This window comes from Thalassophryne amazonica, chromosome 22, assembly GCF_902500255.1.
Source record: "Thalassophryne amazonica chromosome 22, fThaAma1.1, whole genome shotgun sequence".
Classification (NCBI taxonomy): domain Eukaryota; kingdom Metazoa; phylum Chordata; class Actinopteri; order Batrachoidiformes; family Batrachoididae; genus Thalassophryne; species Thalassophryne amazonica.
Window position 1 is genome coordinate 5,138,999 of NC_047124.1, and position 18,345 is coordinate 5,157,343.

Below are 18,345 nucleotides of genomic sequence, written 5' to 3' on the forward strand. Positions count from 1 at the left end.
CCTATACTTCTCTGTACCCTGTGGACCGCTCACACACCTCGGGGTCCTATACTTCTTTGTACCCTGTGGACTGCTCACACACCGCAGGGTCCTATACTTCTCTGTACCCTGTGGGATGCTGACACACCTCAGGGTCCTATACTTCTCTGTACCCTGTGGGAGCTCACACACCTCAGGGTCCTATACTTTTCTGTACCCTGTGGGACGCTCACACACCTCGGGGTCCTATACTTCTCTGTACCCTGTGGGGTGCGCACACACCTCACATTCCAATACTCTTGTACCCTGTGGGGCGCTCACACACCTCGGGGTCTTATACTTCTCTCTACCCTGTGGAGGCTTACACACCTCAGGGTCCTATACTTTTCTGTACCCTGTGGGATGCTCACACACCTCGGGGTCCTATACTTCTCTGTACCCTGTGTGGCGCTCACACACCTCGGGGTCCTATACTTCTCTGTACCCTGTGTGGCGCTCACACACCTCGGGGTCCTATACTTCTCTGTACCCTGTGTGGCGCTCACACACCTCGGGGTCCTATACTTCTCTGTACCCTGTGGGGTGCTCACACACCTCGGGGTCCTATACTTCTCTGTACCCTGTGGGCCGCTCACACACCTCGGGTTCCTATAATTCTCTGTACCATGTGTGGCGCTCACACACCTCGGGTTCCTATACTTCTCTGTACCCTGTGTGGCGCTCACACACCTCGGGTTCCTATACTTCTCTGTACCCTGTGTGACACTCACACACCTCAGGTTCCTATACTTCTCTGTACCCGGTGGGGCATTCACACACCTCTGGGTCCTATACGTCTCTGTACCAGGTGGGCCGCTCACACACCTCGGGGTCCTATACTTCTCTGTACCCTGTGTGGCGCTCACACACCTCAGGTTCCTATACTTCTCTGTACCATGTGGGGCGAGCACACACCTCGCATTCCTATACTTCTCTGTAACCTGTATGGCGCTCACACACCTCGGGGTCCTATACTTCTCTGTACCCTGTGTGGCGCTCACACACCTCGGGTTCCTATACTTCTCTGTACCCTGTGTGGCGCTCACACACCTCGGGTTCCTATACTTCTCTGTACCCTGTGTGGCGCTCACACACCTCGGGTTCCTATACTTCTCTGTACCAGGTGGGCCGCTCACACACCTCGGGTTCCTATACTTCTCTGTATCAGGTGGGCCGCTCACACACCTCGGGTTCCTATACTTCTATGTACCCTGTGGGACGCTCACACACCTCAGGGTCCTATATTTCTCTGTACCCTGTGGACCGCTCACACACCTCCGGGTCCTATACTTCTCTGTACCCTGTGGACCGCTCACACACCTCGGGGTCCTATACTTCTCTGTACCCTGTGGACTGCTCACACACCGCAGGGTCCTATACTTCTCTGTACCCTGTGGGATGCTCACACACCTCAGGGTCCTATACTTCTCTGTACCCTGTGGGAGCTCACACACCTCAGGGTCCTATACTTTTCTGTACCCTATGGGACGCTCACACACCTCGGGTTCCTATACTTCTCTGTACCCTGTGTGACACACACCTCAGGTTCCTATACTTCTCTGTACCCTGTGGGGCATTCACACACCTCTGGGTCCTATACGTCTCTGTACCAGGTGGGCCGCTCACACACCTCGGGGTCCTATACGTCTCTGTACTCTGTGGGGCACTCACACACCTCGGGGTCCTATACGTCTCTGTACCAGGTGGGCCGCTCACACACCTCGGGTTCCTATACTTCTCTGTACCCTGTGTGGCGCTCACACACCTCGGGTTCCTATACTTCTCTGTACCCTGTGTGACACTCACACACCTCAGGTTCCTATACTTCTCTGTACCCTGTGGGGCATTCACACACCTCTGGGTCCTATACGTCTCTGTACCCTGTGTAGCGCTCACACACCTAGGGTTCCTATACTTCTCTGTACCCTGTGTGGCGCTCACACACCTCGGGTTCCTATACTTCTCTGTACCCTGTGTGGCGCTCACACACCTCGGGTTCCTATACTTCTCTGTACCCTGTGTGGCGCTCACACACCTCGGGTTCCTATACTTCTCTGTACCAGGTGGGCCGCTCACACACCTCGGGTTCCTATACTTCTCTGTACCAGGTGGGCCGCTCACACACCTCGGGTTCCTATACTTCTATGTACCCTGTGGACCGCTCACACACCTCAGGGTCCTATATTTCTCTGTACCCTGTGGACCGCTCACACACCTCCGGGTCCTATACTTCTCTGTACCCTGTGGACCGCTCACACACCTCGGGGTCCTATACTTCTCTGTACCCTGTGGACTGCTCACACACCGCAGGGTCCTATACTTCTCTGTACCCTGTGGGATGCTCACACACCTCAGGGTCCTATACTTCTCTGTAACCTGTGGGAGCTCACACACCTCAGGGTCCTATACTTTTCTGTACCCTGTGGGACGCTCACACACCTCGGGGTCCTATACTTCTCTGTACCCTGTGTGGTGCTCACACACCTCAGGGTCCTATACTTCTCTGTACCCTGTGGGGTGCTCACACACCTCGGGTTCCTATAATTCTCTGTACCATGTGTGGCGCTCACACACCTCGGGTTCCTATACTTCTCTGTACCCTGTGGGGCACTCACACACCTCGGGTTCCTATACTTCTCTGTACCCTGTGTGGCACTCACACACCTCTGGTTCCTATACTTCTCTGTACCCTGTGGGGCACTCACACACCTCTGGGTCCTATACGTCTCTGTACCAGGTGGGCCGCTCACACACCTCGGGTTCCTATACTTCTCTGTACCCTGTGTGGTGCTCACACACCTCAGGGTCCTATACTTCTCTGTACCCTGTGGGGTGCTCACACACCTCGGGTTCCTATAATTCTCTGTACCATGTGTGGCGCTCACACACCTCGGGTTCCTATACTTCTCTGTACCCTGTGGGGCACTCACACACCTCGGGTTCCTATACTTCTCTGTACCCTGTGTGGCACTCACACACCTCTGGTTCCTATACTTCTCTGTACCCTGTGGGGCACTCACACACCTCTGGGTCCTATACGTCTCTGTACCAGGTGGGCCGCTCACACACCTCGGGTTCCTATACTTCTCCGTACCCTGTGTGGTGCTCACACACCTCAGGGTCCTATACTTCTCTGTACCCTGTGGGGTGCTCACACACCTCGGGTTCCTATAATTCTCTGTACCATGTGTGGCGCTCACACACCTCGGGTTCCTATACCTCTCTGTACCAGGTTGGCCGCTCACACACCTCGGGGTCCTATACTTCTCTGTACCCTGTGGAATTCTGCACTATGTGTAGCTAGCTCACAGGGTCCTCAGAAATGTTGAGGTCCTGGGCTGTATTTCATTGTTAAGTAGAATCATGATGTGTGTACTGAAAAAGAGGCTCTGTTGCTATGGTGACCAATGGTAGGGTCTGATAATACCCACTGTATCCTCTCTCTTTTTGACACACACTATCTTGTCGAGTTTCTCACATCACTGGGAACCTGAAAAGAAAACCTGATGTAGAACTGTTCAATTTCTTTCTTTTTCCTCTTGGGGCTCCCTAAATGTAGATGAAAATGGACTCTTACTGAAGATATTTCTTGTGTACAAATAAATATTTAGCTTTTTGATGGTGCTAATGAATTCCATGAAAATGTGACCTAACAAAACTTAATCAACAGGTAATTTCCACACAAAGCTTATTTACACATTTCTCTTCAATTTGTTGTATTAATGTAAACTCAAACACTGAGTCCACAAAACCCAAAACATCCCCTTAAAATAATATTTCAATCTCAGAAAACCTGTTAGTTGCACCGTTCATTTAGATTCATGACATTTTTTTTCTACTTTCACTAAAGTCCACTTCGTGTGTGTGTGTGTGTGTGTGTGTGTGTGTGTGTGTGTGTGTGTGTGTGTGTGTGTGTGTGTGTGTGTGTCATGTAACTTGTATTCTGCAAACTTGCCTCATTAGTGTGCAGTTTCATCAGGAGCTTACGTTTACGGCACTAGGAGGCGCTAATCACCCAGGAGAATTACACTGAGAGAAAATGGAAGTCACATGTTTCTTCCGTGCATGTCTCTGTCATGAACTGTGTCATGAGTGCAGTGTTATGATGAAGAGACAGGGTGCATCCTGGGAAATGTAGTTGTGTGACTGCAGCCAAAATAGATTTGATCTGTTGCATTTCAGCGCAACGTCAAACGAGTTGCCACGAACGCAGACACACGCTAAACTCTGACCACTGCCAACTCAACACGTTACTATGGCAACCAGGTGATGTGAGGAAAAAAATGATCACAGAGCTCAAGAGGAAGAACCACTTTCAGGCTCAAGTGTGTCTCTTGGGGCTTTTTTTTTTTTTTTGCTTGAGAAAGATGGTATACGGCCTCTATGCTGTCTGCTATGCTTACATAACAGCGAGAGAGAGAGAGAGAGAGAGAGAGAGAGAGAGAGAGAGAGAGAGAAAATGGATGATAACGTGGTGCTGGAGGGAGTAAACCTGAGAGAGGAATGAGGGAATTACAGAAAGGAAAGAAGGAAAGGAGAGAATCAAAATAGAAAGGAGAGGAGAAAGAAACAGGAGAAGGAAACTGGAAATACACAGAAAGAAATTAAGAGGGGGGGAAAGGGAATCAGGAGAAGTGTCAGGGAAGGAAAGGAGAAGATTAAATTAAGTGAATGAAGACAGAATGGGTAAAGCAAAGGACACAAGAGAAGGAAGCAAAGGAGAGAAAGACATTAAATGAAGAGGGGTGCAAAAGAAAAGAAAGAAGAGGGAAGGAAAGAAGAGAATCATTGGGAATAAAGAGAAGAGATGGGAAGGAAAGGAATAGAGGAGGTAATTCAAGAGTAAAGGAAGAATGGAAAGGTGTAAGAAGAGGAGCAAATATGAGGAAAAAGAGGAAGAGAAAAAATGCAGAAGAGGGTTCAAAGAAATCCAAAGAAAGGGCAAAAGCAAAAAAAAAAAAAAAAGAGGAAAGTTACATTGAGTAGAAAAGGGAAGGAGGAAAAAAGAGTGAGGGCAAGGAAAGGAAAGAAGGAACTGAAGAGTTCACAAAGTGGAGTAAAGTGTCAATAAAAATTAGTCATGACTTTAAGTTACACAAAACAAGTAAACATACATGTTAACGTTAGCCCAAACACACACACACACACACACACACACACACACACACACACACACACACACACACACACACACACACACACACACACACACACACACACACACACACACACACACACACACACAGCTGCAGAGACTCACCCAGATGATCAGCACCTCCATCCGTTCTCCATCATGGACAAACTGATAAGAGAAAAAAAAAAGACTAATGAGAGAGAGAGAGAGATGTGGTTTGATGAAAGATGAGAAGAATAAGAGGTGTATCTGGAGACGAAGAGATGGAGGGATGAGAGACAGAGAGAGAGAGAGAAAGAGAGAGAAGGGATGAGTGGAAGGCTGCTCGGTTCAGCCCACACACTGCTCGCATGACACACTCGCTGTGTCTGTGTGTGTGTATGTGCACGTGTGCGCGCACACGCTGTCTCCCACTCCGATGCGTGGGTTAGAAAACACACCTCTCTCTCTCTCTCTCTCTCTGAGAAAGCAAGAGAGCAAACGAGAGGGGTAAGCGTGGGCGTGGAGGAGCGGCCCCATTGCCATGGCAACGACGCAATGGCAGGAAAAAAAGGAAGCTTTGGCATCCAATCATCATCATCATCATCATCATCAGTGGCCGATGATGATGATGATGATGATCTTTTCTGCCTGGTGTATGGTGGTTAAAAAAAAACTTTCACATCTCTTTCCCACTGAGTGAATAAATTAAAAAATATTTATGAAAAGGTACAAAATGACACCTGGGGAGTGAAGGCACGTGGACCAATCAGAGCATGGGTAGAAGCAGTCACATGACCTGCAGGAGTGAAGGAATGATATGAAGAGGGTGTTTTCCACATTTCAACTTCCGCTTGTCAATCAGAGACCATGGAGGCGGGAAGCTGCATATCGCTGACTGATTATACACCGCAGTCATCAGACTGTTGACATCCTTCTGTCATTCTTCATACAAATCTTCTATCTATATTCCCCTCAGTGTCACATGACACACAGTACATGAATGAATGAATGAATTAAATACTAGAAGAGAGCACTGTGAGTGCAGAGCTCCATCACACACCAAGTGCCAGAGGAGGACAGCCACAATTGACTTTGATCCCAACCACAACCTTGTGATGTCATACAGCAAGTATGGAGAAAGGTACAAGTAGCCATGTTAAACATGACCACCACACATAACCACCAAAAATGTCTCACAGACTTCCAGTCAAAGCCATGCACCACTTTATGAGTTATAGAATTTGACAGCAGAAGTACCGTAAGTCTTATGTAGGCCACGAGGCCCACTGGTGGTCCAAGATACCCAAGCATGAAATACATGAAAATCTAGAAGTGCCTGTCTATGGGACACCAGTCCAATGCAGGTTACTTCCTCAGCCAAGGCCAGTACCAACTTACAGCTGGGTGGACTGGGACAATGCAGAAGAAGCGCCCTGTCCAAGGACACAGACTAAAATTGGAACCCTTGTCCACATAATACAGCAGTAGACCAACTCCTTATTAATTGAGTTATCGGTTCTACTTGACAACACAGACAATGGCATAATCTCCACCTTCTCCTGGGTAGGGTTGACCAGGTATCTCGGTGCATAAGGACCCATCCTGTCAATGTGTAGACTTTGAATCCTGCCCATGGTGCCTGAGTCCTTGGAAAAGACACTTAATCTACATTGTCTCAGTCCACCCAGCTGTAAATTGGTACCAGCCTTGGCTGGGGGTTGGGGGCAGTGTGACAACTGACTGGTGGTCTGTCCAGGTGGTCTCATAGACTCCAATCAGTTTTTAGCTACAGAATGCAGAGTCTCCCAAAGAAGGAACCATTTCTTTGACACAAAGTTATTCCTACATTGCCCATGGAACTCTGGAGAAACCCTGTCCCAAAGATATCCAGTCACCACTGGGTACAAGTTACTTAAGTTTCAGTTTCATGACTCCATAATGTCTTCCCAGATATCTGTCAACCTCATAGGCTGAGGACCCAGAGACATGAACAAACACCCAAGATAACTGAACCTCTCAACACATTTGACACGTTCGCCACATAGAGACTCACTAGCAAGTCCAGAAAGTTATTGAAATCTTGGATCTTATTCTACAAAACCATCAAAAGGTCTGTAGACATTATTCACAAACTGAAGACTTGTATAGACCCTGCAATTCTGTAGGAGTCTCCACAACCTTCCAACAAGAACACAACAATTTCCTTTATGATTCAGGTGATTTCTTTAATCGGGTTTGAATGTCCGTATCAGATGGTCACCCCCGCTGAGTCAGGTCTGGTTGACCGTTCTTCCTGTAAAATCAAAAAACATTGAGGGAATTTTTCGTGTCCACAGTCACCAATGTGTTTTATCATGTGGTTGGTAAGGTTGATGTGGCACCTTGAGGTGAGGTTGTTGAATTTGTGCGACGGCTGGTCCTCTGTGACCCCTGAGGTCGACACAGAAAAACAGATCTTTGGACAGAAGTCTTAAACTGCAATGAATGGAGGACCTAAACCTGGTGTTTTAAGATGAATGTGAATGAACAAAATAAGAACTGAGCTTCGCTGTCATTGTCAGTGTAGCCCTGCATCAGTGCCACACTGCCATCTGCTGGCAAAAATATCTTATTGCGCCTAGCTCCGTTTGGATAGTGAATTTAAAAAAAAAAAAAAAACGGCTTCAGCTGATTTCTAACAATGCAAATTTTGATTTCACCCCCTGCAGGTCAAATTTAGAGGAAATCAAATACAGTAGAAAGCCTGTTTTATTCTTTCTCCACTTTGGGGATTGTTGTTCAGTGCTGCTGGATAAAAGTTTCACACAGCCCCAAGAGCCAGATTATGGGATTTACATTTTAATTTCACATTTTATAGTACATCTGACAGTGTGGTTGTCATAGCAACCCACCAATTCCTCCAGCAGGAGATTAAAACCATTTACTCGTATATTTATAAACAAGTTTGTTCAGGTGCTTGAGCTCCACAGCTGAAAGCATCATACAGCAGACTGACAGAAGAACAAGAACATCAAAATCTCCCACGAATAATTAGCAATTACAATCAATCTTTTTTGATGTATCCAATTCCTGCTTATTTACATTATCCACACCCATTCTGTCCTAAATGTGTTAAAGATTGCTTTTCTGCCTTTGAACAAAACAAGTGACAAAAATTAATTGCAGTGATTTAAGTAATTTTAACAAAAGGATAAAACTTAAAATCACCCTGAATATATATATATATATATATATATATATATATATATATATATATATATATATATATATATATATATATATATATATGCACATACATACACTCAACAAAAATCTAAACTCAACACTTTTGGTTTTGCTCCCATTTTGTATGAGATGAACTCAAAGATCTAAAACGTTTTCCACATACACAATATCACAATTTCCCTCAAATATTGTTCACAAACCAGTCTAAATCTGTGATAGTGAGCACTTCTCCTTTGCTGAGATAATCCATCCCACCTCACAGGTGTGCCATATCAAGATGCTGATTAGACACCATGATTATTGCACAGGTGTGCCTTAGACTGCCCACAATAAAAGGCCACTCTGAAAGGTGCAGTTTTGTTTTATTGGGGGGGGGGGGGGGGGGGTACCAGTCAGTATCTGGTGTGACCACCATTTGCCTCATGCAGTGCAACACATCTCCTTCGCATAGAGTTGATCAGGTTGTCAATTGTGGCCTGTGGAATGTTGGTCCACTCCTCTTCAATGGCTGTGCGAAGTTGCTGGATATTGGCAGAAACTGGCACACACTGTCATATACGCCGGTCCAGAGCATCCCAAACATGCTCAATGGGTGACATGTCCGGTGAGTATGCCGGCCATGCAAGAACTGGGACATTTTCAGCTTCCAAGAATTGTGTACAGATCCTTGCAAAATGGGGAAGTGCATTATCCTGCTGCAACATGAGGTGATGTTCTTGGATGGCACAACAAAGGGCCTCAGGATCTCGTCACGGTGTCTCTGTGCATTCAAAATGCCATCAATAAAATGCACCTGTGTTCTTCGTCCATAACAGATGCCTGCCCATACCATAACCCCACCGCCACCATGGGCCACTCGATCCACAACATTGACATCAGAAAACCTCTCACCCACACGACGCCACACACGCTGTCTGCCATCTGCCCTGGACAGTGTGAACCGGGATTCATCCGTGAAGAAAACACCTCTCCAACGTGCCAAACGCCAGCAAATGTGAGCATTTACCCACTCAAGTCGGTTACGACGACGAACTGGAGTCAGGTCGAGACCCCGATGAGGACGAGGAGCATGCAGATGAGCTTCCCTGAGACGGTTTCTGACAGTTTCAGTGCAGAAATTCTTTGGTTATGCAAACTGATTGTTTCAGCAGCTGTCCGAGTGGCTGGTCTCAGACGATCTTGGAGGTGAACATGCTGGATGTGGAGGTCCTGGGCTGGTGTGGTTACACGTGGTCTGCGGTTGTGAGGCTGGTTGGATGTACTGCCAAATTCTCTGAAACGCCTTTGGAGACGGCTTATGGTAGAGAAACGAACATTCAATACACGAGCAACAGCTCTGGCTGACATTCCTGCTGTCAGCATGCCAATTGCACGCTCCCTCAAATCTTGCGACATCTGTGGCATTGTGCTGTGTGATAAAACTGCACCTTTCAGAGTGGCCTTTTATTGTGGGCAGTCTAAGGCACACCTGTGCACTAATCATGGTGTCTAATCAGCATCTTGATATGGCACACCTGTGAGGTGGGATGGATTATCTCAGCAAAGGAGAAGTGCTCACTATCACAGATTTAGACTGGTTTGTGAACAATATTTGAAGGAAATGGAGATATTGTGTACGTGGAAAAAGTTTTAGATCTTTGAGTTCATCTCATACAAAATGGGAGCAAAACCAAAAGTGTTGCGTTTATATTTTTGTTGAGTGTACACACACACACACGCACACACACATATATATATATATGTGTGTGTGTGTGTTTATTTGAAATGGGACAATGCATATTAATGAACATAAAGAACATTCTTATCTTCATCACTGACTTAACAGCAACAACCTTAAAAAATAATTCAAGCTGAAACAATTAACACACAGGTAGGAAAATAATTCATTATTTTAATAAAATAATTAGCATTTATCGAGGAAAAGTCCCAGAATTTATATCATATCATTGTGAATTTAACATTTTAGCTTTTACAATGTGAAGAGTTTACAAATTACTAATTTAAATGGGTATTTAACTCAGCCACATGGGGTGTGCAGCCAGTACATTCTGAGTGCCGGTCCCAAGCCCGGACAAATGAGGAGGGTTGCGTCAGGAAGGGCATCCGGCGTAAAACAAGCCAACCCAACTATGCAGACTCAGAATCGAATTCCCATACCGGATCGGTCGCGGCCCGGGTTAACAACGTCCGCCACCGGTGCTATTGCCCAACAGGGTGCCGGTGGAAATTGGGTTACTGCTGGGCGAAGACGACGAAGAAGAGGAGGAAAACGTTGCCACGAACAGCGGGAGAAGAAGAAAACTAGAAGGGTGGAAATGAGTGGGGTCTTTGAATGTTGGTAGTATGACTGGTAAAGGGAGAGAGCTGGCTGATATGATGGAGAGGAGAAAGGTAGACATATTGTGTGTGCAAGAGACCAAGTGGAAGGGAAGTAAGAGCAGGAGCATCGGCGGTGGGTACAAGTTGTTGTACCATGGTGAGGACAGGAAGAGAAATGGTGTTGGGGTCATTTTAAAGGAAGAGTATGTTAAAAGTGTGCAGGGTGATGAGTGTGAAGTTGGAAATTGAAGGGGTGATGATGAATATCATCAGTGCATATGCCCCACAGGTAGGTTGTGAGATGAAGGAGAAAGAAGATTTCTGGAGTGTGTTACATGAGGTGGTGGAGAGTGTGCCCAAGCATGAAAGAGTGGTGATAGGAGCAGACTTCAATGGGCATGTTGGTGAAGGGAACAGAGGTGATGAGGAAGTAATGGGTAGATATGGTATCAAGGATAGGAATGGGGAAGGACAGATGGCAGTTGATTTTGCAAAAAGGATGGAAATGGCTGTGGTGAATACCTACTTTCAAATCAAATCAAATCAATTTTATTTATATAGCGCCAAATCACAACAAACAGTTGCCCCAAGGCGCTTTATATTGTAAGGCAAAGCCATACAATAATTACGGAAAAACCCCAACGGTCAAAACGACCCCCTGTGAGCAAGCACTTGGCAACAGTGGGAAGGAAAAACTCCCTTTTAACAGGAAGAAACCTCCAGCAGAACCAGGCTCAGGGAGGGGCAGTCTTCTGCTGGGACTGGTTGGGGCTGAGGGAGAGAACCAGGAAAAAGACATGCTGTGGAGGGGAGCAGAGATCAATCACTAATGATTAAATGCAGAGTGGTGCATACAGAGCAAAAAGAGAAAGAAACACTCAATGCATTATGGGAACCCCCCAGCAGTCTAAGTCTATAGCAGCATAACTAAGGGATGGTTCAGGGTCACCTGATCCAGCCCTAACTATAAGCTTTAGCAAAAAGGAAAGTTTTAAGCCTAATCTTAAAAGTAGAGAGGGTGTCTGTCTCCCTGATCTGAATTGGGAGCTGGTTCCACAGGAGAGGAGCCTGAAAGCTGAAGGCTCTGCCTCCCATTCTACTCTTACAAACCCTAGGAACTACAAGTAAGCCTGCAGTCTGAGAGCGAAGCGCTCTATTGGGGTGATATGGTACTATGAGGTCCCTAAGATGGGATAAGATGGGACCTGACTATTCAAAACCTTATAAGTAAGAAGAAGAATTTTAAATTCTATTCTAGAATTAACAGGAAGCCAATGAAGAGAGGCCAATATAGGTGAGATATGCTCTCTCCTTCTAGTCCCCGTCAGTACTCTAGCTGCAGCATTTTGAATTAACTGAAGGCTTTTCAGGGAACTTTTAGGACAACCTGATAATAATGAATTACAATAGTCCAGCCTAGAGGAAATAAATGCATGAATTAGTTTTTCAGCATCACTCTGAGACAAGACCTTTCTAATTTTAGAGATATTGCGTAAATGCAAAAAAGCAGTCTTACATATTTGTTTAATATGCGCTGTCTGAGGCCATAAGAAGATCATTTGTAACCTTCACTAATGCTGTTTCTGTACTATGATGAATTCTAAAACCTGACTGAAACTCTTCAAATAGACTTTAAGAAAAGGGAGGAGCACAGGGTAACATATAAGAGTGGAGGAAGGTGCACACAGGTGGACTACATTCTTTATAGGAGATGCAAGCTAAAAGAAATCACAGACTGTAAGGTGGCAGCAGGAGAGAGTGTCACTAGACAGCATAGGATGGTTGTTTGTAGGATGACTTTAGAGGTAAAGAAGAAGACGAGAGTGAGAGCTCAACAAAGGATCAGATGGTGGAAGCTGAAGGAGGAAGACTGTTGTGTGAAATTTAGAGAGCAGGTGAGAGAAGCACTAGTTGGAGGGGAAGCAATTTTGGACAACTGGAAAAGTACTGCAGATGTGGTGAGGGAGACAGCTAGGGCAGTACTGGGTATGACATCTGGACAGTGGAAGGAAGACAAGGAGACTTGGTGGTGGAATAAAGAGGTCCAGGAAAGCATAAGGAGAAAGAGGTTGGCGAAAAAGTTTTGGGATAGTCGGAGAGATGAAGAAAGTAGACAGGAGTACAAGGAGATGCGGCGTAAGGCAAGAAGAGAAGTGGCAAAAGCAAAGGAAAAGGCATATTGTGAGCTGTACAAGACGTTGAATAGTAAGGAAGGAGAAAAGGACTTGTACCGATTGGCCAGACAAAGGGACAGAGCTGGAAAAGATGTACAGCAGGTTAGGGTGGTAAAAGATGCACATGGTAATGTGCTGACAAGTGAGGAGTGTGTGCTGAGAAGGTGGAGGGAATATTTTGAAGAGTTGATGAATAAAGAAAATGAGCGAGAGAAAAGGCTGGATGATGTGGTGAGAGTAAATCAGGAAGTAAAAGAGATTAGCAAGGAAGAAGTGAGGGCTGCTATGAAGAGGATGAAGAGTGGAAAGGCAGTTGGTCCAGATGACATTCCAATGGAGGCATGGAAATGTCTAGGAGAGATGGCAGTAGAGTTTCTAACCAGATTGTTTAATAAAATCTTGGAAAGTGAGAGGATGCCTGAGGAGTGGAGACGAAGTGTGCTGATTCCTATTTTCAAGAACAAGGGTGATGTGCAGAGGTGCAGTAACTACAGACGCATAAAGCTGATCAGCCACAGCATGAAGTTATGGGAAAGAGTAGTAGAAGCTTGGCTTAGAAAAGCCAAGCTCTGCTGGAGGTTTCTTCCTGTTAAAAGGGAGTTTTTCCTTCCCACTGTCGTCAAGTGCTTGCTCACAGGGAGTCGTTTTGACCGTCGGGGTTTTTACGTAATTATTGTATGGCCTTGCCTTTGTTGTGATTTGGCGCTATATAAATAAAATTGATTGATTGAAATTGATTGATTAGAAAACAGGTGGTGATCTGTGAGCAGCAATATGGTTTCATGCCGAGAAAGAGCACTACAGATGCAATGTTTGCTCTGAGAATACTGTTGGAAAAGTACAGACAAGGACAGAAAGAGTTACATTGTGTGTTTGTGGACTTAGAAAAAGCTTATGATAGGGTGCCAAGAGAAGAGTTGTGGCATTGTATGAGGAAGTCTGGAGTGGCAGAGAAGTATGTTAGGGTAGTGCAGGACATGTACAAGAATAGTGTGACAGCGGTGAGATGCGCAGTCGGAATGACAGACTCATTCAAGGTGGAGGTGGGATTACACCAAGGATCAGCTCTGAGTCCTTTCTTGTTTGCAGTGGTGATGGACAGGTTGACAGATGAGATCAGACAGGAGTCCCCATGGACTATGATGTTTGCAGATGACATTGTGATCTGTAGTGAGAGTAGAGAGCAAGTTGAGTCTAGTCTGGAGAAGTGGAAATATGCTTTGGAGAGAAGGGGAATGAAAGTCAGTAGAAGCAAGACTGAGTACATGTGTGTGAATGAGAGGGAGCCCAGTGGAATAGTGCAGTTACAAGGAGTAGAAGTGGTGAAAGTAGATGAGTTTAAATATTTGGGGTCAACTGTTCAAAGTAATGGAGAGTGTGGTAGAGAGGTGAAGAAGAGAGTGCAGGCAGGGTGGAGTGGGTGGAGAAAGGTGGCAGGAGGGATTTGTGACCGAAGAATATAAGCAAGAGTGAAGGGGAAGTTTACAAAACAGTAGTGAGACCAGCTATGTTGTATGGCTTAGAGACAGTGGCACTAACAAAAATACAGGAGGCAAAGCTGGAGGTGGCAGAGCTGAAGATGTTGAGATTCTCTTTAGGAGTGACAAGAATGGACAAGATTAGGAATGAACATATCAGAGGGACAGCTCAGGTGGGACGATTTGGAGACAAAGTCAGAGAGGCGAGATTGAGATGGTTTGGACATGTGCAGAGGAGGGACCCAGGGTATATAGGGAGAAGGATGCTGAGGATGGAGCCACCAGGCAGGAGGAGAAGAGGGAGACCAAAGAGGAGGTTCATGGATGTGCTGAGAGACAACATGCAGATGGTTGGTGTGACAGAGGAAGATACAGAGGACAGGGTGAGATGGAAACGATTGATCTGCTATGGCGACCCCTAACGGGAACAGCCGAAAGACAAAGAAGAAGAAGAATTGAAATGGGTATTTGAGTTTATTTTTGACTTTTTTTGACATATTACAATGATTCTGTAGTGAACCACTAAATGCAGTAACAACGCACTTTTCCCCCCTTTGTACAACTAAAGGATTTTTATACGATGGCTTTACTTGTACTTCTGTTCCTTACACGACAAGTAGCCAAATATACTTTAAAGTCCTTGTCTTGTCCTATCAACACTAACTCCTCCCACTGAACCGTGAGGTGTACATATTAACTCACAAGTCGCTGCAGCTAAAGGCATTACATCGTGTATACAAAATGCGTGTTTAGACCCCAGTTAACAGAAAATTGCGCAAAATTTGTGGTTATAGTCTAAATATCTGAATTTGAGCCATTTGGCCAATAATAAATAAATACATAAGTAATAAAACAAAAACCAGGACATCGAGCTCTGAAACCGTGTGGTCCTACGAGAACTATCACATTATATCCAACACAGACATGTCAATCATTTATTTAAGCAAAAACAACTTTTTACAAGCCTGCTCACTAAAAAAAACAAACAAACAAACACAAGTTACCCAAAATCTCTGTCACAGTCCAAAATGCTGAAAATATTTTGTCTCCAACATAAAGAGAACGTCAAATATTTCACAGGAACTAAAGACAAACATCATTATAAATGCTCTTGTCAGCACTGAACGCATCTGTGTTTTTTAGACTGTTTTGATTATAATGTTGTCCTCATACATTATTGATACATCATTGGTCATTAAGATCCATTCACATGTAACAGACAAATGAATACTTAAAGTTAAAAATGCCCAAATTTTACATCATAATTTTTTGCCTCTGCAAAAATAAAATGGATTTTGATATAGCGGAGATGATCTCAGGTTTCCCAGAAAAGGAGAACGAAGCTCGGCAGCATCGATCAGTCCCCATAATCTGCTTGTATGCAGACGTTTCAAAAAGGCCCAGCGGACGTTGGAGCCGGTTCTTATTCCCGGACTTACAGGGATACACATTATTTCTTTATGATCATATAAAATGTTCACAGCGTTCCTGTTTTACACAACACTGTGCAAAAACTATTGAAATGCTTTTCTGACTTATTTTGTGCAAATTATTTCCCAACAGATCACCGTGGTAACATTACAGCGTCTCACTTCATAAATCACACTGACGCTGTTACAACGCCCAGCAGCTGTCGTTCTACCATCAATGTGCCTGCAGCCTTTTTGCACAGTGTGATGACTGCACTGAGTACTCTACCCTGGTCTCCCTGATCCATCTCTAGCTGGGAGGTTGTGTTATGCCTCAGTGTGTCTCCGGAGTACGAGGTCCATGTACGCCCCAGTCACCAGACTGTCCTCCGACACACCCAACTGGTCCATCATATCCCGCGCCACCTACACAAGACAACAAAAATAGATATAAAACAAATGTAAGCTTCAGATACTGGAACATTCACACTATAAAAAAAGAGTTAAATTAAATGGAAAATCATGAATTAGCTTCCACTGAAAACCAGCAAAATCCCAGCTGATGAAATCTGCATTTTTGGGATTTCTCTGAGGACTGAAGGTAGCACCAGTGAGTACTTTTCTTTTCCCCCCCCCCTTTCTCATTAAGCCTCATTTATTTAATAGAACAGCAGCAGTGTGACACAAACCTTCTGTCCTTCTTCAACACTCTGCTCCTCACGCATCACCACCTGAACACCAAACACACCAACATTCCATGACTTCATCATCAAAGTGCTCCTACTGACTTTTACTTTTTATCTGTATGCAGTGGACCTATTTATGCACAAAGTAGGTGGTACAACTTTATTTTATTGGAGTATCAACTGTGTGTGTGCGTGTGTGTGGGAGAGACCTCCAGCTCCATGTAATGTCCCAGTCCTTCCACAGTGTCCAGGTGAACTCTGGTCTGACCAATCAGAAAGAGCCGCCGCTCCTTCCGTACCTCACCTTTGACCTCAAGGGCATCGGACAGTACAGCCTGCAGACACACACAATGACTAATAAGAAAAAATCAAACACTGCAGAAACAGACAAACACACACGCACACTGAGCGAGTGTTTTACCCGGAGACTGGATGGATCGCTGGTAGGGCTGATGGAGTATTGGGACAGTTTGGGTCCGTCAGTGTCTGGACGCTCGTAGAAGATAAGCTGACCAGTTCCATTCTAAACACAAACAATCAGACAGTTTTTGTAACAACTTGGTTACACATGCTTTTCATTACAACATCTGCTCTATCCCACCTTACGTTTCTTGGAATTTGATACATTTTTTGGCTCTTCCCCTTTATGCAGCCCTGTAGATGTTGCAAGAACCACTTTCAATTTTATTCTGGACAATTAATCGTGTTGTCCAAGTTATCAGAAAATAATAAATAGCAGTTTCTAGACTGGTTCATTTAAATTTATGTAGACATCTTTACTTGTTCAAGTACCAGTATCAAACTTTCATCAGATGATTTAACAACCATTAATAAATACATGTTTCCCAATTTTGACAAATATATTCTAAAACCAGGGAAAAATAAATTATCAGGTTTCAACCAGATTAAAACATGTTTAAATAGACTGTAAAAAATCGTGTGGAAACAGTTAAAAATAATAGAAAATATTCACATTTGAGAAGCTAAAATAAACAAAAAAAAGTCACTTTTTCCTGATAAAAGACAGATGATTATCTGGGGGAGGTGATGGTCTAGTGGTTAAGGTGTTGGGTTTGAGTTCAGAAGATCATGAGTTCAAATCCCTGCCTGACTGGAAAATCACTAAGGGCCCTTGGGCAAGGCCTTTAATCCCCTATTGCTCCCGGTGTGTAGTGAGCGCCTTGTATGGCAGCACCCTGACATCGGGGTGAATGTGAGGCATAATTGTAAAGCGCTTTGAGCGTCTGATGCAGATGGAAAAGCGCTATATAAATGCAGTCCATTTAGCATTTACTTTTTCCTGATAAAAGACAGATGATTATCAGTCATCAGATGATCACACCCTGACTTTTATCTCATAGATTAACAGTTTCAATAGTTGTACCAGGAAGTCTCGTAGCTTCAGTCGACCTCGGTTGCTGGTGAAAAACGTGTCATACTGTCGGATGATCGTGCCCTCTGATTGGCTGAGCCGGGCTGCAGTCTTGGCGAATCGCACCGGATCGCTCACTTTGGCTTTGATCTCAACGTTGGACAACATGACACAACTGACAGAAGAAACAACCACCATTACAACATTCCTAAATGTTTCTCTTCATTTTAAATGTCAGTTAGTTTACAAAAAGTAAAACGGTAAAAAAGGTAAATGAATCAATTACAACTGAGAACATTAACAAGGAAGTAGGCTTAATATGGAATAGCTAATGTACCAAGTCATGTGATTTTCTCACCAGATATTTCATTTAAAATTTAATTAGGACAATTTTTACATTTCTGGCGATTTTTACATTTCTATTTATGCACGATGTGTCCTTTTTATGTACTATTGTACATTTTTAACACAATATATGAATTACGAATTAATTACGAAAAATCACAAATTGGATAAACCATAATTTCCCCAATTTGCTGGGGTTTTTA

General features: G+C 44.5%; 1 protein-coding gene across 1 annotated transcript in view; it reads right to left on the bottom strand.

Annotated features, from left to right (window-relative positions):
- Positions 1 to 5,625, bottom strand: part of shank3b (SH3 and multiple ankyrin repeat domains 3b) — a 53,298-nt gene extending 47,673 nt beyond the window's left edge. Inside the window, 1 exon segment of the mRNA XM_034162921.1 lies at positions 5,279 to 5,625. The gene's annotated coding sequence lies outside the window, so the exon portion shown is untranslated.
- Between the last annotated feature and the right edge of the window lie 12,720 nt (positions 5,626 to 18,345).